Source organism: Rousettus aegyptiacus, unplaced genomic scaffold (assembly GCF_014176215.1).
Source record: "Rousettus aegyptiacus isolate mRouAeg1 unplaced genomic scaffold, mRouAeg1.p scaffold_m13_p_3, whole genome shotgun sequence".
NCBI classification, from domain to species: domain Eukaryota; kingdom Metazoa; phylum Chordata; class Mammalia; order Chiroptera; family Pteropodidae; genus Rousettus; species Rousettus aegyptiacus.
The window spans coordinates 55,992,374-56,017,590 of record NW_023416306.1 but is presented as its reverse complement, the minus strand read 5'-3'; the positions used below and the strand labels follow the sequence as shown (position 1 = coordinate 56,017,590).

The window sequence follows — 25,217 nt, the reverse complement described above, 5'->3', positions numbered from 1 at the left end:
CAAAATGCTGATTTCCTCTCAACTTCTAGAATCAAACTCAGTTAAACTCTATGACATCTCTTTCTCATTCATGTACTGAATCTCTGATACAGTGTTGTGGTCAAGCCATACTCTGGTATTGTTCTATCGGACAATCTTAGTACTCCAGGCATTGACTATTCCCGGACCAGTTCCATATGTCATACTCCTCCTTTATTAACTTATAATAATTTCACAAAAATAATGTTTTACAGAATTCAATTTGTAATTTTAGTCTTATTGTAAATATTGCTATGAAGACACTGAGATATGAAAAAGATCCAATGACTTCTCCAGAGTGAAAGCCAGAATTTCAGAATACTGAGTGGCCCAGCCTCTATTTCTAATCTTCCCCTCGGTCTGTGGGGCTATGCTAGCTAACTAGTGAGGACTGTCAAAATCGTATCTTCAGTTGTTTGAGTCTAAAGAGTAACTTACTGTGTGTAGTCAGCAAACCTTAACTTCTGTCTTCTTGCTTGAGAAATCTATATTTTACTCTTCCAAAGTTTTTCAGTTTATCGTTAAAGTTGACCGATTCAGCACTTACCCTTCACAAAAGTCTTAGAACCCATGTACAAAGATTAAACACTGCTGCACAAAAAGTCAGACAGTTCAGCAGGGGAGTTGAAGTGGTTCCCACCCTCCACACTCACCACACCCCATCAGCCAACAATACACCCCCTCCTGACATAAAAGTCTCTCTCCCGGACTCACCCAAGAATAAATCCCCTATTGGCAGGAAGCCAGACTGAACAGATGTGTCTGCCACCACTTCCTGGGGTGGGGTCAGGCAGCACCAACTTTGATCAACCAAAAGGAGGAATTTCCAGTGTCAAATGCCCTCCACGGAGATTGCCCCAGGGCCTACTCCAAGAAGTAAAGGGACCAGGAATTAAAATACAACCAGGCATATCCCCTCTGGGCCTAGCAGCACAAAGGATTTATGCATCCAGAGATGATATCTAGGTCCTTTTCCTCATTTCTTGAACAGTAGTACAAATGCAAATAATTCCACCTTTCATGACCAGAAGCTCTTTCTGAGGAAATGAAGTGCCTTGGTGAGATTTAGTTTACTTTCTCTATTATTTAGTCTTTCTTGTGAGTAAACTAGACGCACAGGAAAGGATATTAACCCATATGCCACTCAAAGGTATGTTTCAATAACATTATATTTGACCAGACCTAAAATAGCCCCATGGATCAATATACTGGCTCATTTAAGGCACTACCACTGTTTTCACCTGTCACTTTCCTCTGGAGTCTCATATCATAATCGTGCTGAAATTGAAGGAAACTCCTAGGGTGAAGTAAAATAATATGTTTTGCTCAGTCAGCCAAGCTTTGTTGTACACTGCCACTCAGGAAACTGCTCTATCAGTGAATATTGTTTGTGATTTATTATGAGTAGGAACCCATATGGCATTTTGTTTTGGAGATTTTGTTAAACAGAGTGAGTTAAGTATTATAACAAATAATACCAAATCTTAGCCACCAAAGGTCCATCGCTCTCACACTTCCCAGTACTGTGCAGGTTGGGTGTGTAGGGGTGGAAGGGCTTTGCTCCAAGTAAGAACCAGGTTCTAGATAGTGGCTCCGCCATCAGGCTTTAGAGTCTTCTACTGAGTACTGTGCATCTGACTAGCATATGAGGGAAGACAGAGCACAGGGAGTGTTGCACTGAGGCTTTTATAGGCCTGGCCTAGAGGTGGTTAGTGTCCATCACTCTCACCATGTGAAACTGCAAGGGAGGCTGGGAAATGTAGTCAAGCTCTGTGCCCTGTAAAAATAAATAAACAAACAAATAAATAGAGATAGATAGATAGATAGATAGATAGATAGATAGATAGATAGATAGATATAACAGGTTAACAATTATTACAGACTTAAAGCATGCTGTGGGTCAAATTTTTAGTTGAGAATTTGCACCATGAAAAGGGAAATTTTCATTCTCAATAAAAGAGCCTGTCTATTCTAGTTTAGAAAATGCGAAGTACAGCCTTTTCTTGACAATCTGCTATTTTTTTAGCATTGGGGGAAACTTTCAAACAGGAGAATATGCAGATAGAAGAAAAATTGAGCCATCATCACCCCCCCCCCACACACACACACACACACACATCTTGTGGCTTTGCTTAAAGTATGAACAGAAAAGCCTGCCTTTACCTTTATATATTTTACTTTCCATAGAGGTTAAGTAGCTTCGCAGGCAAGGTCAAATTTTTCTAGCACCATATTATTCTCTATATATTGTAATGTAAAATGAAGTCTTGTTCTGGTGTTTATAGCTATTTGACTTTAAATACAAAAGGTTTAGGGATTGGGATTGGGGGTGGATGCATAGAGGGATTAAGCTTTTGTTGTTGTTGTTGTTGTTGTTTTTAAGTGCATCTTGGATGACCATAACTTTGCAAAGTATGCAAGAGAATCCATATTAATGAATGCTAGTGTGCTTTGGATTGGGAAGTCACTCTTTTAGGAAATTACAGGGTATGAGAAATACTGTAAGTAAATGAAATGAGCAAAATAAGATTTAAAAGTATTCCTGTCCCTTTTCTCTCCATTTTCTCTTCCCTTTCCTTCTCTGAGGCACAGGCCAGTAAGCTAGTCAAGAATATAGGCTGAGGCAGGGAGGAGCAGAGATGTTAGGTTGAGAAAGTGACCACTGAGGTTGAAGGACTGATTATATTGTATAAATAAACAAATGAAGCAAATGATTCAATATATGGAGGATAATGGGAGCCACATTTCTCACTACTGGAGAAGATACTTACAAACAGGGCAAGGCAGAAAAGTAGAAATAAGCCTGAAGCGTTGACCTGGAATTGGAAGTATCAATATGAATTTATTTTGTGCGTATGTATATGTGATAAATATATGCACACAGATACAGAAGTAGCTAAGGATGAATATGAGGGAGTATTTACATTACATATACATATATATTTCCATTTATATGTACATTTTTACACATTCATTTCCTAGCTCTGTTCACTAAGAGGGTCTAGAAGTTGTACCCCAGTAGCAATGGGAGCACTAAGCATGTGGATCCTAGTTTCTAAATACTTACCTCCACTAAAACAAACCAGGGTTTTTTCAAGAAATTGTAATTTCCAGGACTGAGACAGGAAAGTATAAAATGAATCTGGAAAAGAAAAAAAAAAAGACCTATGGACTCAAATTAAAAAAAAAAAAAAAAAAAAAAAAAAAAAAAAAAAAGATCCTGGAACATGGTTTTCCAGAAAGTGAGGAAGTGTTCAGTGAATGATAGGCACATATCAAAAGAACATTGGTGCCAAAATAAGGACCTAAAGGATGTAAATACATAAATGAATCAGTGGGGAAGAAGAGAAACTCTTCCTTTGTATAAAATGCCAATGAGTGAAAGTAAAAGAAATTATATAAATAACGAATCACCTCTTGCTCAACATCACAGATGTACTTGATTCAGACAGGAGTCTATAGAGGATGCTAAAACTAATAGGTAGAAATTTGATGAGGTTCAGAATATTAGCATAATCTCATGATACCTCCCTATAATATATTAATAAATTTGTAAAGGGAAAAATTGTTACTTTAAGTTGAGAAAGGTGATCACAATTCATATCCCCAGTGATGGATATGTTGATGTATCTCCTGTTTTGATGCACTAAGAAGAACACAACATCACTTCCATGTCTTCCTGTTAAGGATACGTAATATGAGTCTGGAGATGAGGAAATATCAGATAAACCCAGGTCAAGATATAAAATCAAAGATCTGTATTCTTTAAAACTATCAAGGACACAAATAACAGGGAAAGACTGAAAAATAGTTTCAGATTGAAGTTATCTGAAGATACATGATAACTAAATGTGCAGGTATTTCTGAAAGGATTGTGGAATAGAAAGGAAAATGAGATATTATTGGGTCAGTTGCTAAAATTTGAAGAGGCCTATGAATTGATGGTAGTGTATCAATGTAGATTTCCTGATTTGGAGTGTTGTATGCTGGTCATTTGGGAGAGCATCCTTGTTTGGGAAGCATGTTCTAGAGTATTTCAGAGTTATTTTATAGCTTACTTTCAAAAAATTCAAGAAAGAAGCTAATGATAATGGGTATATAGAAATACAATAGCATGTTAGCAGTTTGGGATTCAAGGTAAAGAGGTTACAGAAGTTTTCTGTACTATTCTGGCAAATTTTGATTGTTTGAATTTTTAAAAAAAAAACTAACAAAAAAAAAAGAATTTTCTTCAATTAAAATAAAGTATCTCTGGATTTCAAATTGGATCCCATTTGATGTTGTTAATAACTCCAATTAAAATTTAAATTGCTTTAATGCAAAAACAAAAGATAACAAAAATGTAATTGCTTTTAATTATTTTTGTGGCCAAACCATGTTTTTCACATGCAATTCCATTTTCAGACTGGACTCATGGAATCCAAGCTTTTAACACATCAGGTTATAATATCTGACTTTTATTAAGTGCAAACTAAGTTTCATTTAGTGATAGCATCTATTTTTTATAGAGCACATTTTAAAAAGTCTTACCCGTCTTATTATATCCTTACAATAACCCTATGGTTTAGGTACTGCTATTGTCTCTCTTTCCTAGATAAACTGACACGTTGGGATTTAGTTTGACTTCATATCACGAGAAAGACTAAAATGACAGTAGCTTACCCAGATTTGAAGTGTATTTTTCTCCCATCGAAAAGATGTGTGAAAGTATGCAGGGCAGGGCACATCATGGGGCTCTCGGCTTCTTTCTGCTCTGCAATTTTTAGTAGGTGATTTCCATTCCTAAAATCAGCTCATACTGCAAGATGGCGACGGCGGCTGGAGCTTCAGCCTCGCATTTGCATTTCCAGGCAACAATAAGGAAATGAAGTAGAAATCAGGGGCATTCATCTCTTCCCTTTAGCCTTCCTCAAGAGTCCCAAACCATTTCTATCATGCCCCAAGTTGACACCTGGCCACACTTGGCTGCCCAGGAACTTGGTGGATGTCGTGTTATAGCTGGGCATATTGCTCTGAATTGTTAGTGAAGAACTTTATTGACAATGGGAGGCAGCTAGCAATCTCTGTCAAAGAGGGTGTTTATCTAAGGTCTAGTAAACTGAGGCATCTCAGCTAGTAAACAGAGGCACCTTGGTTGACAGAGTTCAAAGTCTGACACAACAGTAAACTGCTCAGTCATGCAGAAGTTAGCGCGCCAGTGAAGGCAGTGATTGATGGTCTCTGGTGGTCAGCAGCAATCACTGAACTGGGGGGGAGGGTTCAGCAATCACTGAACTGACATTGAGACTAGTATGGCTTTAAGGCTATCAAAGGCCTTTTTCAAAGATCACCACAGGAAGCAGAATTAGGGGAAAAAATATCTGTAGATGATAGATGATAGATAGATAGATAGATAGATAGATAGATAGATAGATGATAGATGGTAGACAGATAGCACCATGTAGTAATTAGAGGACTGTATACTTGAGTACATATGAAATGTTCTCAATAATAATTGGTTAGAAGATCCCACCATAGTGAGTGGGGGTTGGCATCATGTGGCTGTTGTGGCCTCTATTACTCCTGTGTAACAAAGAAAGGGGTCTGTGATACATGAGAAAGCTTCCGATGTAGTGAAACCCTTCAGAATATTTTCTCAGTATCTGGGGAGTGAAGATGGATACAGAGGCAGATGGAAATTATTTGGACTCATTCTTCCTTCTTAAACACTTCTTCCCGCACATACCTAAATACTCTTTCCTTATCTACAGTATTCTTACTTTCCATGGAATATGTGACAAAGATCTGTACCTACTCCTGGCATTCTCTAAAAAATAGAGTAAAGGTCTTTACATTGCCTCCAAAATCCTCTAGAAATATTTAAGGTTGTTTTTATGGGAGACTATTAGATTCTGATTGCTTAAAACTGGATACTAAGCTAGTCCTGTCAAATTATCTGGAGGACAGTGAAAACTGTCTGAAGCTCCACTGTGCATGCCACTATGCCTCCAAGGAAACAGGAGAGAACTGACAAATTGCAAGCAATGGCAATAGATAATTTTTACCACTCAAGCTTGGTGGGGGGCAGATTTTTGACACATTCTTTATTCTTTGTCTGTATAGTTTCACTTTTATAATGAAATCTTTTTAAGCCAGAGGAGGGAAAAATAAAATCTCCCCAAATATTCCAAAGTAGAATTGCTTTTGGCTATTTCCAAACCTAAAAGAATCAGCCAAACCAATTTCAATCAAGTCTTTTTAAAAGCACAGTAACGACAACAAAAAACAACAACAACTAATTCCCCAAGTGTGAGGTTGTGAAGGTCAAGGTCTAACCTGATGTAAACAAAAATGTCTCAGTAGAACAGAGGTAAGAGGTTAAATAAATGTTTCTAACAACAGGGATTTAAAATAGAACAATTAAAAATGGATTCTGCTGCCTGCATAAAAAGAAAAATAATGATTGCCTTTAATTTTTTTCTTGAGTTCTGAATGATAAATACAGATTCATGAACATAGTCTGGAAACAAAGGAATAGATTTATGACTAGAAATGTAATGAAAATATCTGATAGCAAGTAAAGAAAATAGTCTGTTTAAAGTGATTACATCCTAGTCATTTTCATACAGTTTATTTTTAAAATATATTCATCTTTTTCCAAGTTATATATGACCATTGATGAAAAAGTACAACCCCGCCCCCCAAAAAAACCTACTAAATCCCAGTGTCCTCTAAATGTTTTGTTATTAACATTTTTGAGTATTTCTTTGTTTCTTTTCTGTGCATCTTTATATATATATTTATAATTTTCTTCAATTAGCATCACATTGCACATATTACCTTGTAAATTGTTTCTCACTTAGCGAGTCAAAGTGAGCATTATCCTATATCACTAAATGGTTTTTAATTGCTGCAGATCTTTCCTTCTTATATACATACATAATTTCTTTCACAGATTTTATTTTCATATGAGCACATGATTTTCAAAATTTTGCTATTATAATTAGATCTGCAATTTATATTTTTCTACATGAATCTTTGTGCAGATTTCTTTCTCAGGGTAGTTTTTCTTAGAATTGTAATTACTAGACCAACACCAAATGCAGGTTGAAAACCTGTATTTAAAATGGCATTCAGAAAAGGTATAGCAATGTCATTCTCACTAGCCAGGTGAGTGCCCATATGTCTCTGCCCTCACAAAAATACATGGGATATATAAATTTATGTATACTGCTCTTTTAAAAAGTGAGATATTTTTATTTCCCTAATTCCTACTAGAGTCAACATTTTTCATATATTTAGTATCTCTTTTTGGTTTATTGCCTCTTCATGTTCTTCTACTACTTTCTCATCTCCTACTTGTTTTTTGTTTCTTATTAATTTTTTAGAACTCATACATTCAAAGTGGCAAATATTTTTGCTAGTTTTTTATTTGCCTAATTATTCTGTTTATGATTATTTTGTTTCTGTTGTTATACAGAAAACTTAGTCTTTATATCATTGACTCAATTAGTCTTTTCATTAATTCGCTTAAATGCTTATAAAGTCCTATCCTATTTCTGACTGGATAAATGTCCCATTTTTTTCAAATGTGTCTTTCAAGTTTAAATTACATTATAACTGAAAGAATTATGACACAGACTGGCTTAAGTATCTTTATGTGATAATATAATAGTCCACTCAATGTGGACATGGTCAAGAGAAATAACCAAGATATCTCAGACTTTTGTAAAGAGAGAGGATTTCTGACACTGTAATACAGGACATAGAATCGAGTAAAAGGTTTGTGAACAATTAGAAAAACTGTCACTTTCAGCTGAAAATTAGAGTAGTCTTGATGATTGTTACCATAGTCATCCCATAAGATCTGAGAAATAGAAACCATTTACATGTAGCAAGCAGTAAACTGCAGTAGGCATTATAAAAAAGTAAATCTTACACATGTGTGCTAAGGTAAATAGAAACAATTAGAGCTCTGTAAAAGCTGATGAAGCAAGTATATTTAGAGGCTGAGCTTTGAGTACTTACTTTTCAAAAGGCAGAGAAATTGCCTCACTTGCTGGAGAGGTCCTGGTAGAAGAACATGGCCTTGGATCAGAGTGGAGTCACAGAAACAAGATCAACAGAAAACAAAGAAGGACACAAACACCAGGGGAAGATTTTTTATATAGGATCAAGGAAGAGATACAGATTTTTTTCAGCCACATTTGGCAGCAATTTTACCAACTCCCAGTGGGTTGTGGTTGTATTGCTGTTTCAGCGTAGCTGGTTGAAATATTGCTCAAGCTTCAACTTTATACCATAGCATGGGTTCATCCCCAAATATTTCTTTCTGTTGTTTTACAGTATCTCTAGTTCAAAGAACTCACTCAAATATTGTTAAAGGCAGGCTTCTTACCTGTGTGGTCTTGTGTGGCAACTGTAATCTAAATTTAGGGATAGAGATTGGAAGCACTTGGTAAAAGGATGTTCCTTCAGGAAAGTACAGAGGCAAAGCTGATTAACACCTGAAAGCATCCTGTGTGAGTGACAGTAAAAGAGAGTTACCTGGGCTGGATTGTGATAAAGGAGAATCACTTGTTATGTGAAGATAGTAGTGTCAGAGGAAATTATCAAGATAACATATGTATAGTGAGTGTGGTTATTGAATGGCCAAGTTTAGGGATCAGCACTGGCTTCTGACAGAGCCCTCTCACTTTCTGTCTGCTAAAGCTTGTGCAAGCTAGTTTATTTCTCCAAGTATCAGATTCCCAATCTGTAAAATGATGTTAATCTTTTCAACATCATATAGTTGAAGTGGGGATTAAATGAGATAATGCATATTAGGCATTTAATCTTCTAGCCACATAGTCACAATTATTTATTGGCTCAATAAATGAGGGCTATTCCTGTCATTATAAATAGCAAATGAAAAAAATTAATAATGTGTTCCCAGAATAGTTCTGACATAAAAATTCAAGAGAAATGATTATAACCTAATATCTACCTATGAGCTATAATTGATTAGTATCCCATCAATTAGTATTGTTGGTGAAATTCTATAGAAAAAAAAATTGCACATAAGATTAAAAGTTCTAATTCAATGTGGCATTACCAAATTAGGGAGAAAATGAAAATATAGTCAATATTGCAAATCCTTAGCAATCTCATTTAAAGTTTGGTTGTTCATAAGGCTGTTAATAACCTTCTGTCTTCTGGTTATGAAGCAAAACCAGATATAGATTTAGTATTCAACATTTATTGAGCTCTAATCACATCCTGGGAGTTATGCTAACTGTTTTCATTTAAATTATCTCATTTATCCCTGGATGAGCACTATTAGTCACATTTTATGTAAAAGGAACTAAAATTACTGAGAATTTAAGAAACTTATGTGAAACCAAACAGCATGTAAAGAGTTAAGCTGAATTTTCATCCAGATCTTCTCATTTCAAACTTGATACTGTGTCCATACTTCATGAAGCAAACAGGAATTAATCTGTTGTCTAAACTCACAACCAGGTTTCCTTGCAAATATAACTGAAAAAAAGGAAAACATGTAACACTACGCACCCAATCAGAAACAAGGAAAGAAATTTCAAAGCTTTGACTGTCTTTACATAGCCAGAAGAGGAGCCATTAACGGGTGTTTCCAAGTGTGTGTGTGTGTGTGTGTGTGTGTGTGTGTGTGTGTTCATGGGAGACTTGAGAGTGATAAAAAATTTAGTTATAATAATATGGTAATTTGCAGAGTACACGGCAAATCGAAATTTTTTTCTCTTTAAGGATTTAGATTGAAAAAATCTGAAAATTAACGTTGGTCTTTGGGAGAAATGTGAGTTTGACCCAAAAGTATCTGTTAGATATTTAGAAGAACAAAAGACATATCTAAAAATATTACCTCTGGAGAGATACCTAAGGGGCTTAGTCTTGGGAGGGGGCATTGATAGTCACATTAGCTTGTTCTTTGGACCTTGGAGAGGCAAAGCCCACTGAGTACTTAACCGATTTGGGGAAATGTGCTATGGTAAGAGCAAGACAGAGGGAGAGTTAGGCCAATACTGTGCACTGGATGGGAGTTTTCTTATGATAGATAAGAAATTCGTAGACCTGAAGGCAGCTCTGTGAGATTTACATGCACCCAAAAAAGAATGTCAATAGATTGTAAAGGCTTTAACCGTGTGGGTCTGCCTCTTGAACTATGAAGATACTCATATGTCTTATACCATGTGATTTTAAATACCGTCACTCATGTTTTAGTATCTAACAACTTTGTGGAGCGGTGAGAGAAGGCAGGGACGTGCTGTAGAGGGGAAAGCCTCAGCCCATGTTCACACACTTTTTCTGAGGTCCTCCTATAGCTAGCAGCAATTCTCCGCAGGGTGCCTGGCACCATGCCCCTTGGCTGAGTTAGAATGCAGGGAGAACTTCTAACAGTCTAGCAAAAATAAGGCAAACTCTCCTTTGCCCAAAATATTTTTAGAGGCAGGTCACTATTACAGGGGAAGGGTAAATTGATATATACTTAAAGGAAAAAGAAAAGGACTAGTACTAAACACAAGTAACCCTGCCTACTTCTAGATTTGAGAAAAGCCATCCACCAATCCAGTGTCCATGAGTTTTTACAGCAATTATTGTTAGCTGGAAATAAAATTGATAATAAAAGAAACAGTTTAAAATTGAGTTCCAGTTTTCCTGAGCAACACTGTTTTTCACCTTCATAAAAGACAACAAGTTTGACCCTCTGGTTACTCCCACTGAACTTAAATGGCCACCTCAGGGAAAACAGGATGTGGCTAAGAACATGACACCTCTGTAAACCACAAATGCAGCCAAAAGATGACTAAAGCCCTGGCGTTTTTCAGAAAGAAAAGCATAAATTCAAAAGGAGAACAATGATTGTGGAAATACTATTGTTAATTTTGACCACAAACCGCAGTTTTTACCTTCCTCCTCTTGCTAGTCTATTTCATCTGAGCATCGTGCCCAGAAATGTTTTCTGCATCAGATGCCCTCTCGCCCATGCTCTGAAGGCCACTATGTGGTTTTGAATGTACATTGTCATCATTTTGACTGGAATGACAGATTCGTTTAATTATTTTCATCAGAAATCCCTAGTCATATGAACTATAGACTATATGTGTATATATGTGTACAGCAGGTCCTCCAATAATGCTGTTTCATTCAATATCTTTTTGTTATAACATTGAAGAAAAAAATTTCTCTTTCCATAAGGCAACTGTTTGTGTGGAGTTTGCATGTTCTCCCCAAGTCTCCAGGGTTTTCTCCAGGTGCTCCAGTTTCCTCCCACATCCCAAAGATGTGCACATGAGGTGAACTGGAATATCTAATTGTCACCATCTGAGTGAGTGTGGGTCTGAGTGTGCCCTGTGGCATCCTATCTAAGGAAGGGCATCCTATCTTAGGCGGGTTCCCACCTTGTGCCCTGTGCTGTCTAGAGAGAGTCTAGCCTTCCACCACCCTAAACTAGAGCAAGCAGTTTGGAAATAATTATCTTTCTTTTTTTTCTTCATTTTTCTTAAATATGGGTATAACTCACATTTACTTCAGTGTTGAATATTAGCAGTGTTATAGGTCTTCATTTAGAAGTTTGGTGATGTTTTTGTGACCAGAAATATTCCATAGGAACTTCACTCTTGATTATATCCATCACTAGAATGGTAAAATTAGTGTCATTATACGTCATTTTGCTTAAAGTCAGTTTCCAAGAACCTGTCGATGATGTTAAGTGAGGACTAACAGTACACATTTTCAACAATAAGCATTTCAATTTACTAAGCTAGGAAAATAGCAGGGGAGGCAATGGAATTATTATCAGCTTCCTGCAACACAATTCATATTTTCTCTAAAACGTTTAATAGCAAGATTTGAGATTTCCCCAGAAATCTGTGAGTAGGAATATTTTGCAGTTTTCACAATTGCTGTCACAATGGAGCACCTATGAAAACGAACAAGAAGCAAGATCGATTCCAATCAATAAAAGAATAGCAATGCATTAGGATATTACTTCTATGACACTTGACTCATTTCTCCTGGTACGTTTCCTTTCAATGTCCTTAATCTAGGTACGAGATTTTTAGAATTTGAGGCAGTTGTAAAGGAAGACATAATAATTTAAACCTAACTAATTTAGAACATTAGCTCAAGCAAAATATTCAGCGCAATCTATTAAACTTACTATTTCTGCCATTTATCAATTTAACTGATCATTACAAATAAGTACAATATAAAGGCAATAGCCAAGGTACTTAAACTAAATGAAAAAGAGAAGTGAAATTATGTCATTTTCAAAGAGTTGATTTTAAAAGTCTTTTTTTTTTCCTTTCTCAATGCCCACCCCCTTTTGTATCACTTGTAAAAAATAATTAGAGATGGTAAAGTCAATATAAAGGTCCAGATCCCTGAATGTGAATAGGCTATTCATGGAAAAGTTGGCTCGCTCATTTTAAGGGTCACCAAGTACTTAACATATACTTTTGTTAAATTTGTGAGGAAAATGGTGCGAGGAATATTTTTTCTTAGATACTAGAGATTGTTGGGCTGGTATTCCCATAGTCTCCAATATTATAATCTATAGCTTCACTGACTCTTGTACTTTTAAAAAGTTGTTTTCACATTTCTTATCACAAAATGACTACATTATAAGTTCCCTGAAGGCAGGAACTAAGTTTATTTACCTTATGTTTCTTCCTAACAATTCACAAAATGTTTGGCCCATATCAGTGTAACTGCTTAATAGTTGACAATGTTGCTCAATATAGTACTTTTTTTGTTTAATCCTTGATTTTGAACTTGGCACATTTTCCTTTATATTTCCAACTTAACTTGTTTTCACTTAGGAAACTAACAAGCAGCTTATTAAGCCATACTGGTATCTCCCAATGATTTGTTTGATTATTCAGGAATGCCCCTTATTTTGAATTCTGTTTTGCTATTTACCTTATTTTATTTTCCATCTTGGCACTTGAATATCCTGTCAGTATTTTGCTAAAGTGATGTTGCTGACGTAGGTAGAAAACACTTGAAATTTATGTGTTCTACAATTTCTTATATTTTGTTGCTGGAACACTTTGAAGTCTTTTGATTTTGTACAGACACTGTCAACATAAGGGACCAACTGGTGATTTATAGATAGAAATGTGAGTCTAAATTTCTGTGTTGCCAAGCTGCTCATTTTAAAAATTCAGTGAATTACAGGAGAAGTAAATCCACAGAACTGGAATGCTACTCCTCATTTCTCAAAGTATGAGTGATAAGCAATGTTCTTCGGCAAGTGATTTTTGTTTATCATATTGATCATTTGCATTAAAAAACATCTCATCCAAGTTCCTAGTCATCTCTTTTTTAAGAGAGAAATAATTATAGTTATCTTTGGGGGATATTGAATATTAAATATATGATTCTTTCTTTTGCATTTTATGACAGCCTTTAAAATTATATGCCAATTGGTACTGCAGTTATGGTTTTGGAAACTAATAGTTCCAAGGAAATATGAACTTGATCCAAATTGAAATTATTTCAAAAGCTATATTATATAATAACGCTAGCAATATGAAAGCCAACTAAAGAAAGGAGAGTCATACCTACCTTCATTGTAAAAAATATATTAATTGGGATTATAAACAATAAAGCTATAAAGTGCCATAATGAGAATATGACATTCCATCCACCCAGCAATAGACTGAAGCCAGTTTTCCAATGAGAAGGTAGTAACATGGACCTCCAGAAAAGTAGAAACAGAAATTTACTGTCTCTTTCTCAGTATTTCCCCTTCTTATACTGCCATAATTTCTGGTTCTCCTTGTCCTCATTCCAAAAACAACAAGAAAAATAATAAAAGCAGAAGCAGCACAAATTTCCTCTCTATTATCTAAAGCTCATATCCATTCTTTCCTCTTTTGTGATCTCTCTTGCCTTCCGGGACCCATACCATTATTTTTTCAACTCTTGTCTCACATTTTAGCAGGAACATGCAGCATAGCACTAACCATTGGATTATTATTTTTTATTCTAACCAAATTGTAGAGTCTTTAATATTAACAACTAATGCCAAGTGTCTGTAACATATCAGCCTCTAGTCGGAGTGTTTTACATGTGCCAACTTCTTTAATCCTCACACAACTCTATTAGTATCCCATTTTAGAGTTGAAAAACAAGCTCAGAGAAGATGAGTAACTTGTTCAAAGTCAGCTGGCAAGATTTGGGTACAGAGTCTATGTCCTTAATCCAAATGCTATACTCTCCCAGAAACATCACTATCTAGAGGCAAATTACTTCTTCTCTGCTACCTAATATACTGTTCCTTGGTATCAAGGAACCATCATATCATATCTGGTTTCCAGGTATCTAGAGTCTGGTAAAGAGGAGGTGATTGGGTTTAATTATAGACACTTAATAATTTTTTTCCTTTGACTTAATTTTGAAAGACAAAGTAGTCACTTGGAAAATAAGCTGTCATTCTCTGGGATCCTTCAGATGATGCAAAAAGAGCTTGGTCGAGCCAAACCAGGGTGAGCATACTGAACAAGAAGGCCAGAAGGCCATAGAGCTCAGAGTGACCTACAGCTACAGCCCAATCATGGTGTTCAAGCAGCTGCCACCTCTTAAGATTGGACATTCTAATACAGAAAGTGTTCACTTAATGTCATTAAGTTCTTAGAAACCAACTTTTAGCAAAATGACCTATAATGGCACCAATTTTACTATGGTAGTAATTGATATAAACAAGAGTGAAGTTCCTATGGAATATTTCTGGTCACAAAAACATCACCATATTTCGAAATGAAGACCCATAGCACTGCTAATATTCAACACTAAAGTAAATGTGAGTTATACCCATATTTAAGAAAAATGAAGAAAAAAAAGAAAGATAATTATTTCCAAACTGCTTGCTCTAGTTTAGGGTGGTGGATGGCTGGATTCTCTCTAGGCAGCTCAGGGCACAAGGTAGGAACCCACCTTAGACAGGGCGCTCTTCCATCGCAGGGCACACTCAGACCCACGCTCACTCAGATGGTGACAATTAGATATTCCAGTTCACTTCATGTGCACATCTTTGGGATGTGGGAGGAAACCGGAGCACCTGGAGAAAACCCATGGAGACATGGGGAGAATGTGCCAAATCCACACAGGCAGCAGCACCAGCCAGCAATCAATTTCTTTTTTTCATGAATGTTAGAACAATGTTAAACAAAACAATGTTCTCTGAGGACCTGCTGTTTCTGGATTGATATATACTTGTAACTTCAAATAACTGTGATACTGCCTATTACTAAGAACGAGCAGACACATTTTCAGCCTGTCAAAGTAGCCAATCCAGAAGTAGAAAAGGATTACCCTCACTTGTAGAAAGTGGGTAAGGGATAAAAATACAGTTTTATGTTAATCAAAATCTACATAGTTGAACATGTTGGTTACTTTTATTTAAATATATGTTTATGCCTTTATTGTGTTAATGCCTATTAAAATTTCCTGGAATTAATACTTTGTGGAATAGATTTTGAAAAATGCTATTAAATTGGTAAGTAAGAGAGATGTTATAAGGATTCAATGAAACAATATGTTCAGACAAACTCAGGTTTATCAAATGCCTCTTGTATGGAGGACTCGGTGTACTGTGATTTACAAGTCTTGCTCTGATGTAATACTCAGAAGAAGGCTGTAAAATATATATTACCCCCATTTTACAGATAACTGAGGAGGACATTTTACTCTTCAAGGTAATTATATGCTCAACACTGTATATTTTTTTATAATTTCCATGTTTCAATCACTGTTAAACTTTGGTAATATTACTTCTACTTTTATAGTTGATGAATTGAGGCTTAGAAAGGTTATAAACCTTATTCAATATCACAGATCAACCAAAGAGCCAGGTTCTGTCTAATTCCAACTTCTGTGTTCTTAACCAAATGATTAAAGTTCTTGAAATTAATTAAAATTCAAGAACCTAAACTATTCAATGAATATTTGCAGTATAGCAAAAGGTGTGATCATGGCCCAAGGGCCATATAGAAAAGAACAAAAATTAGTTCTGTGCTAATATCCAGCTGCCAACTTGCCACCTCTATTTGTCTAAGTCATGTGTCCAAAGCTGAATTTTTTATACTTTCCCCCCAAATCTGTTCTATGTACAGCATTCCTCACCTTGGTTAATGGCAAATCCATTCTACTCACCCCTCTATTACTCCCTATGGGCAGAGTTGAAAAGTGGGCAATTGGCAAAGCAAAAATGTAGTTTGCAGAGCCCTGGCCCCAGCATCTTGAAGCCAAGTATAAGAAGGATGAGTTTGGAGCAGAGACAATGGCTTAATAACTGGCACACTCATTTAAAAAATAAATCAAATCATGCCTTGATTTTTGCTGAAAATCCTACAAGGGCTCTCCATTTTACTAGAGTAAGAGTCAGTCCTTCCTCACTGTGACCAACAGTACCCTGTATAAAGTGGTCCCTAGTTCTCCAACCTTATGTCCAACACCTCCATTCCTCACTCTCTCTGCTTTATCTGCTCAGCCCTCGCTTGCTTCTTTTTCTCAGGCACATTTGGCATGCTACCATCTGAAGGCCTTTGCTTAAGCTAGCTGTTTTCTCCACCCTTCTGGAATTTTTCTCCCCCAGATAGCTGTATGGCTAACTCCCCCACCTTCTTCAAGCTTTTGATCATATCTTACCTTTTCAAGACTTATTTTGACAACCTTATTTCATACAGCACTCTACCTGCCCACCCCACTCTGCTCTCCCAATTCTCTGACCTTGCTCTGTGTTTTCTTTATTCAATAGCACTCATCACCTTCTATCATACTGTATAAATTATTTATATATTATGTTTATTGTCATAGCCTCTTTCTTGATTGCTATCAGGTAAGCTCCGGAATAGCAAGGATCTTTGCTTCTTCACTCCTATAGCTCAAGCATCTAGAGCATTGTCTAGTACATAGGAGGCACACATTAAATACTGATGTAAGAAGACCACTCTAGTCAGCTCTATAGAGGTATTTATGGGAACGGGAAGAAGGATCTTAAACTTTGAGTTGATATAGGATATCTAGACTCACTAAGATCTGTTGCAGTTGTTTTACTTTATAAGTACAATGAATTGTGCTTTTCCTACCCTAACATGCAGATCAATTTGCTTTTCTTGGATTAAGCCTTGCAGAGTAGAAGAAAGTTTTTAGATATGGCAATATAATATGGAAAGTTAACCTAGTATAAATTTCGTCTCAGATAACTAAGAAGGCAAATAACTAAGCTGACTGCTTAGCAGAATATATGTACATAAACTAACTGTTGTACCATTGAGATATTAAAAACCAAATGAGTATTTTTACTTACATATTCCTAATTATTTTCCATAGGTCAAAAAGGGACCGAAGTTTAAGACTTTTTTTGGCCTGAAAAAAAAAGTAGCATTTTAAATAATACAATAGTAGATACATAACTGTTTGCTTTATAATATTTCATTGGCCTGAACTAATATGTTTCATGTACTTTTTCTAAATACATATTGTATGTATTTCATAATCGAGAACTGAAAAAAATGATTTTACGTCATAGATAGCAAGACTTTCATGAATTCAGGAATAATCAAAACAAACTGAGGTAAAGCCATAATACTACTGAGCTTTGAGACAGTCTGTTAAATTTACTTCAAACTCGTAAGTCCCTTGCTCTTCTACCTCTATGAGTTAGTGGCTTGAAGGTTTTGCTCAGGCCTCAGGGAGGGTGAGCCAGGCAATGTTGTAAGGCCCAGGCAGAAGGTAAGGCTATGTTGGTAGGCAGGCAGCAAGGAGACAAAGGCTCTGCAGTGTTCTCTCTCAGACAGGACAGGATCAAAATCCCTCTGAGTGATTAGCCTCTGGAGTACCCAACAATAACAAACTCATGCCGCTTCTTAAAACAAAGTAACAGCTTTCGTGAAGCCAATAACTTCTGGTCTGTATGAGCCCCGCTCTCCTTCCTCACAGAGGCCTCTGAAAGCCTGGTTCCCCACAACTGAAAGGAAAGTTAAAGAACCCTGCCTCAAGTCCCAGAGGACAGTGAGGACAATCCTGGACAACCCTGGATATATATTTGAAAGCAAGGTGGAAAGAGGAGAAATTGTTGCAGAGAGAGGAGGGCCGGATCACTTGCTGACTGAGCAATGACAAAGCACTCACAGGAAGGGAGAGGCCCTGTTCAGCCTGAAGGCAAAATAAACTGACAACTGGGCCAGGAAGACGGGACACAGAAAGAAGTCAAAATAGGCACACCAGGAGCTGTCTCAGCAGGCCTAGGCTGAGAAATATCCAGCCTCTTCTCAAATTCATATGTGACAAAGACTGTTCATTTCTCTAATTAACAGCAGAAATGGATGAGAACCATAAAAATGCTTCACATAATCCTCTCTGGGTCACCTATTGTAACATAGCATGTAAATATTGCACGAGGTTGTCAGCTTTAAAAAAAAAAAAAAAAAAAGCAAATTCTACAGAACATTCTCTTCCCCACAATCAAAACTCAGTGGTTTTCTGAAGCATCTTGCTTTCTGAAGTTAGTAATTTCCTCTTTATCTGTTGAATCTGGGAGCACTTCACACCATCTTTCTTTATTTCTTAACTAAGATATGTTTAAAAAAGAAGTCACATGGAATGGCCATGGGAAGTATAATTATAAAGAAAATCTGGCCTTTAATGCCCTCCATAAACCTTTTTCTTCGTCCCTACTCCTTTCTCCTCCACTCCAGTCACACACGCACCTCTTTTGGGCTGCATTTGCCTTCCGCAGTTCCAAAATAAGGCACTTCCTTGAAAATGAAGAAAGAAGGAAAGATCTATCTAAGCACACCCTTTAAAAAAAAAAAAAAAAAAAAGACTTTAAAGGCATGAACCCCAGCATTTTAGAGCTAGGTAAATATCAGTACCCCAGTTCAAGTTGGAAAACCATTTTCGGAAGAAAATCCACTTGAGAGCATGGGTAGACCAGTAGCTTCTTCCTTTCTAGCAGGCCCTAGCTACTCCTCACTAATGGTAAATATATTTTACAAACTTGGCAGCTTTGAACCAGGAATCCTTTCCCAACAGAAATGTTCATCAGCAACAGAAAGTGTGGTCCTAAGAACAAGAACATCTGTGATTTTGGTTACAAAACTGCTTTGGGCCATATGTCAAGAGTTAATCTGATACAAACCCATTAACTTATCCATTACCCTCAAAACATATTGCATAAACATTTTGGATAATTTTGCTTTTGAAATAGCTCCTACCCAAAATATTCTCTTCTCAATTCTTGATTTCTTTAAATTATACCCATTTCTTCAAATTTGAATCCAAGACTTGTCTTTCCTTGAAGCCTGATCATTGCAACTGCATCATTAACAGATCTGGGTGGAGGTGGGGGGGGGGGGAACCTAACCACCCACAGTATTCTTCACTGAGAACTATATCACCCATATCCCCCATGAAGGGATAGGTCAAGTTTGTTCCCCATAATTCTTGCTTCCAGCCAAAATGGACTAGACCAGAGGTGGAAAATCTGCCTCAATGGCTGGCTAGAATCAGTCAGGCCAACTTACACTGTCTCTTGAGTTTGAACTAAAAGATACAGATAGAGACTTCAGCCAAGTGCACGTCTAAATTTTAACATTTTTTGTAATCCCCCAGGAAAATTTTGTGATGCTTTAATTTTCATAATTATAATTTACAATTTCATAATTTATAATGAAACACTGGTTATTCATTAACTTTTTCAAATATAAAATGTATGCCCCTCCTCTTTATAACTAAAGATTTAGATAGATACTCATTAGGAATAGATATGCTTTCTCAGTTGAGAATCAATGCTGAAGTTGACAAATGGGAATATTGAATCTGTATATAACAAATTTGGAGTCACTATGTTGGACCAAGTGTAAGCAATGGAAGCCAGTCTAGTAAAAGATTAGACAGGCAATATCAAGATAACTAGAGATGAAGTACAGCATGCAGACAATGAAAGATGGGGTAAAGACATCTGTGATCCTTGGGAGACTCAGAATTGATTCTGTTTCTGACATCCACCTAGTTCTAGTATACAGAAGAGCCAGCTATACTTTATTTCAATGTTTAGAAACTCGCTTTACCATAGACTCTTTTTTACTTGGTGCAGAACTAATAGGTTTCTTGAAGTCAAACCAGGCTTAATTTAATGCACTAATAAGAGGGGATCCGGCCTTCAAATTATGACAGCTACTAAAATCTTTTGTCCTTTAAATAGAGTAATTTGGACTTTTGCCGATTTTAACTATGTATACATTTTGTCTAAACATACTACAAAGTATTATATTTTAAAGTGAGCTTACATATTTAATGAGCCATAACTTCGTTGTATGGTACTTATTTTTTCTCCTTTTTAATGTCCTAACAACTTTTAGTATACATAAGGCAGATAATATGATCATGGATGGTTGTGAACTTGAATTGTGTAGTCATTATATGATAATTATAGCATGCTTAAGTGAGAGAAAAAAAATTATGACCTACCATTTTAACATTTAATAAATGGAGGCAAATGGTAGTTTCACTGATTTGCCATGCTCGCACGAAAACTGTAGAATAATGAAAACTGAGCATTCGTTATAGTTTTAAAAAACAATCTAGAAAGAATGCTAAAGAAATGTCTGGGGATATTCCAGAATGCCAAATATATGATAGTGGAAAGGGCAAAATTTAAACTCAGCTATGCTTACGATAAATCTAATAATGTCTCCAACAAAACAATCTTTGTTTTGAACCAGGGAAATCTTGGTCCTATTGTCTTATCTATTTTATAATGTGGTATCTGTAAGAGTCACTCACAAACTGTTCTAACAGACAGATATTCAATATCAAATGCCAAGAGGCTAAGGGTTGATCCCTAGATATCAAAGCAATGTCACTGTAAATGTTTCAACAGGCTCCTAACCTGGGGAGAAAAGGCCCCACGCCAGTTGACAGGACTTAGAAAAAATAGGGCATAATTCACCCTGCCTCCTTAATTTGTGTCCTTTTCCCTTTCATTTGTAATATCTTCTGAAGGTAAGATGTTTTGTGTATAATTCTAACTGACTAGAAGGAACCAGTTTCTTTATTTTTTTATTATGTCTTTTTATCTCTATCCCCAAACACAACCCCCACCCCAGCCACACCCACATTTCTTTTTGATCCTTCATTCTCTTCTAAATATTTCAATATTCATCTCATGTTGTAATTATTTCCCTTCATAAACTACTAAAACATAAAAATTAAGTATTTTTTGAATAAATAATCAGAGATAAAATAAAATAAATAGTTATTTATTTTTTGGTAAACAAAGCATTTGATATGGGACATTATCAGGGCACTTGAGTTAACCAAGATGCAATATAGTGTCCCTACATTCGAATCTCGACTACCTCATTTATTCGATATATGACATTAAACAAGGTATCGACTTTAAGCCTCAGTTTCCATATCTGTAAAATGGAGATCATATTTTACCTGTCTCATAGGATTTGGGGGAAGATTAAATAAACTTATACTGTAGATGATGTATAATAGTACTTGGAAAAAAGTAGAAATTCATAAAATATTTAGCTATTATGCTACTAGAACTTAGTTGAAAGTCTTCTAAACATTGAAACAGAGAAAAGGCAATATAAATTTAATACTTTTAGTTTGGTTCCTCTTTTTTAAAACTCTCATCCTGATATTTTTATTTGACTTCTGGATAAGCTCAATGAATACTTCCTGCTATTGAGAAGCAAAATGATTAGGAGTCCTTCCTATGCCAATGACATTTTTGTTGCTATGTACTAATAATGTGTGTGTGTGTGTGTGTGTGTGTGTATATGTATATATATATGTATATATATGTGTGTATATATATATATACACACACACACATTATTATATATATATATATGGTATGTACATGTATATAGTTTTGTCTATATACTAAACAAAACAGGTTTTGGTATTTAATTATTAGCAGAAAATTTAAGATTAAGTGTACTAAAGCTAAAATTATGAGCTTTAAAATATTCTCTGGCACTTATTTGGCTTTTATCCAAAAATTTTATTTGGGATCAAACTATTCAATTACCCAAAGGCATAGTTTTCAGTTAATCATAGAGACCTCATAAATATCTAAATTGATTAAAATTTGATATGGGCATATGTATCATTGATTTTTTTTCCATTGGTGATTGCCAACTATCAAATCATATGGTTTTCCTCTCATTTGTCAGCATAGAATATTCTTCTCAGAGACTACAGTCTTTTATTCTCTGCAGACCCATTCAAGAGAAGTAATATTACTCTAAAGCTTCTAAATGTTATTCTTAGATCTAGCCAGATTATCACAACTATGTACCAGAACTGCTTTTTTCACTGTAATGCCATCAGATTACACTGACTAAGGGAGGTTTTGAATTACAGATGTCGTAAGAAATAATACTATTTGTGTGTCTGTGGGGAGCTTTATTATATCCTTCATGTCCACAAAAAGACAAAACAAAAACAAAAACAAAAAAAAATCTGTAATGTAGTTATATCCTCTCTGTCCCCTATTAAGTCGTCAATTCATTGTAGACATGTTAATCATTTAGGGTCAGACAAAACAGGATTTTTGGCTCCAGGTAAGGGCTCTAAATAAAAATCTTTCCTTGTAAGAGCTATTTTTTTTTTTCTGTCAGTCCCAATCTAATTTATCTAAATCATTTCTTAAAGCTCAGCTGTCTTACAAGTACCATCTAATGGGTTTTACTGTTTGGTTTCTTTGGCTTATCATAAGTGCTGATAACTTCTTGTATACATTAACTAATAGGCCTCTTTAAAAGTATGCTGACATTTATTTAGGTTAGTGTTAAATGGTTTTTAATGAGCTCTACACTATTCTCCTCCATTCTGAGTTTCTAGAAATGAAGTCCATTTTCTCTATAATATGGAGAACTAATGGTCCTGTGCATTCCAATGAATGTGAACTGAGTCTGGATTCTAACTAGAAAACTTCGAACCAAATTACTTTCATGAAGACAAAACATTCTAATACTTGACTATGTTTTTTGTTGTTGTTGTTGTTGTTGTTGCTTTACTTTTTAGTCAGATATTTAGCATCCTGTAGACATATTCTCTGTGTCAGAATTTTCTAAATGATGTGAAAGTTTAACAATTATTTGTGAAATTTGATCTTTGTGACAATTCAATCACAAATTGGGGATGGCGGTGGTATTTATCACCCCAAATTTTCTCAAGAAATGCCTCAGTTTTTCCATTCACATTTTCAACTTCATCTTGGGGAAAATGTCTCTGTTACTAAACCAAGTAAGGTGAAAAATAGCAATTACTTGGTCAAGTTGGCAAGTGTAAAGTCTACACTATACTCCAGGCAATCAAGCCAGATAAATGATTTATGTTTTATGTCTTAAGTGTGTGAGCATGTGTATGTGTCTATATATATTATCTTTTTTTTCTTTCTTTGAAATTTGGATGAGTGTATATTGGGTTTCCAAGTTTCTGTTTTAGCTTTTCATATTGAATCCAAAGCACCCAATACTTGGTTGTTGTCTGCTCCTCTTGGTTACCTGTCCTCTCTGCCAACACAGGTCTATATAGGCAGGTGAGAGCAAGACCATCACGAACAAAGACGCCATCTCTTTTCTCCATTCCATTGTGTTTTCTTCTTTACCGCTATTTTTTCATGACTTCACAAAAATGTCCCAGTTCACTGCATGCTTGTTTCTAGGGACGGAAAAGAGCGAATAAAAATAATATGCCATATACAGTATCTTTAGAGAAAATCAAATAAATATTTTATGGACTGTACAGTAAATAATGTATACATTTAGAAAGGCAATGTAAATATTTTATAGACTGCAGAATAACTGTTAAGGTTGAAATGAAATCACTGTGTTTGGAGAAATACAGTATGCCCTAAATTGCACCATACAGTTTTACTATAGCTTAATGCAGTACACTTCATAAATCACTGCATTCTCTGCATTTACCTGGAAGTTTAAGAATCCCAGCTGCCAAGTGGGTCCCTCCCTTCCTTTTCTTCTGCTTTGAAAGACCCCCACTCCCACCTCACCACTCAAGGCCCTGCTTTGAACTGTGGCAGTGATCAATACATGCTCCTTGAGAAATTGAACCATGGCATGAGAATGAACTCACCCAGATCGCCTAATTTTCATGGGGAGGGTGGTGAGAAAAGTGATCAGGAATGGACGGAGAAAACACCGAATGAATTCCAGATGTAACCTGAGTCTCTACATATTTTTTCAGGTGGCCGAGAACACATCATCTTGGTTTCCTGAAACCCACTCCTTGTGAGTCTTGATTGGCCAATCCAGGGTTCAGTTACGCATCAATGCCCTTGTGATGTTTAAATATTATAATATTTACCAGATTGTGTGAAAAAGACACAGGTGTGTTCTGAAAGATGGATAATACAAATATAGTATCAAAATATTCAGAGGAAGGGCAGTACAGTGTCAGGCAGCTTTTTCCAACTGATTGAAGTAATTGGAATCAAGAATAATGTGGTTATCTAAGTATAATGAACACATTTCTACTATTAGTTAATGAGATCAGAAGAGGAGGCTTGTCCCCTTTATGTTTCTTAAATGGCTGCAGTAATTAATAATGTCTAAAAAGAAACAGAAAAGAAACCTATAGGTTTAAGGATTATATTGAGAGCCCTTTGATTAGACAGTCAAACAATAAAAAGCAAAGGGGACCTAAACTGACAGAACTTGAGAAATGTGGAGAGAGAAGATATAAATTAGAAATGACAACAGATTAAAGCTGTTAAACAATATTAAAAGGATCACACTGAAATGCCATAATGGGGAGGGGCTAAAAGTAAAAGACCGCAAAATATTCCTCAAGATAGTAATTCAAGCTTAAGATCACCTGGGAGCTTGTTTTAAATATAGGTTATGGAGCCCCACTTCCCAGAATGCTAATTAATGAGGTTTATGGAGCCAGGGAATGTGCATTTTTGGCAAGTTGTACAGGTGATTTTGGTGCAAGTAGATTGTTAGTCACATTGCAAGAAGCCCTCGATTATCATCATCACAGCAAAATGTGAAGGCAAAGAGGGAGGGATGAAGGGGCAGGAACAATGTGTGAATCAGAGGGGCCCAGGTCAGCATTCTACCCCTTGCTACATGTCAACACCTGCAAATATGTGGCTCTGAAAATCACTATTGTTGTATGTAATGAACACCATGCATTTTCAAGAAGTT

General features: G+C 35.9%; 1 long non-coding RNA gene across 2 annotated transcripts; it reads right to left on the bottom strand.

Annotated features, from left to right (window-relative positions):
- Positions 1-1,246: 1,246 nt before the first annotated feature.
- Positions 1,247-8,120, bottom strand: LOC107519857. Of its 2 annotated transcripts, none has more exons than XR_004950013.1 (3): positions 8,026-8,120; positions 3,086-3,160; positions 1,247-1,795 (listed from the first exon to the last, which is right to left on the bottom strand). It is a non-coding gene; the product is annotated as an uncharacterized LOC107519857 (long non-coding RNA). The 2 variants fall into 2 exon arrangements; XR_001599188.2 differs by lacking the exon at positions 8,026-8,120 and adding an exon at positions 4,681-5,379.
- Positions 8,121-25,217: the final 17,097 nt, after the last annotated feature.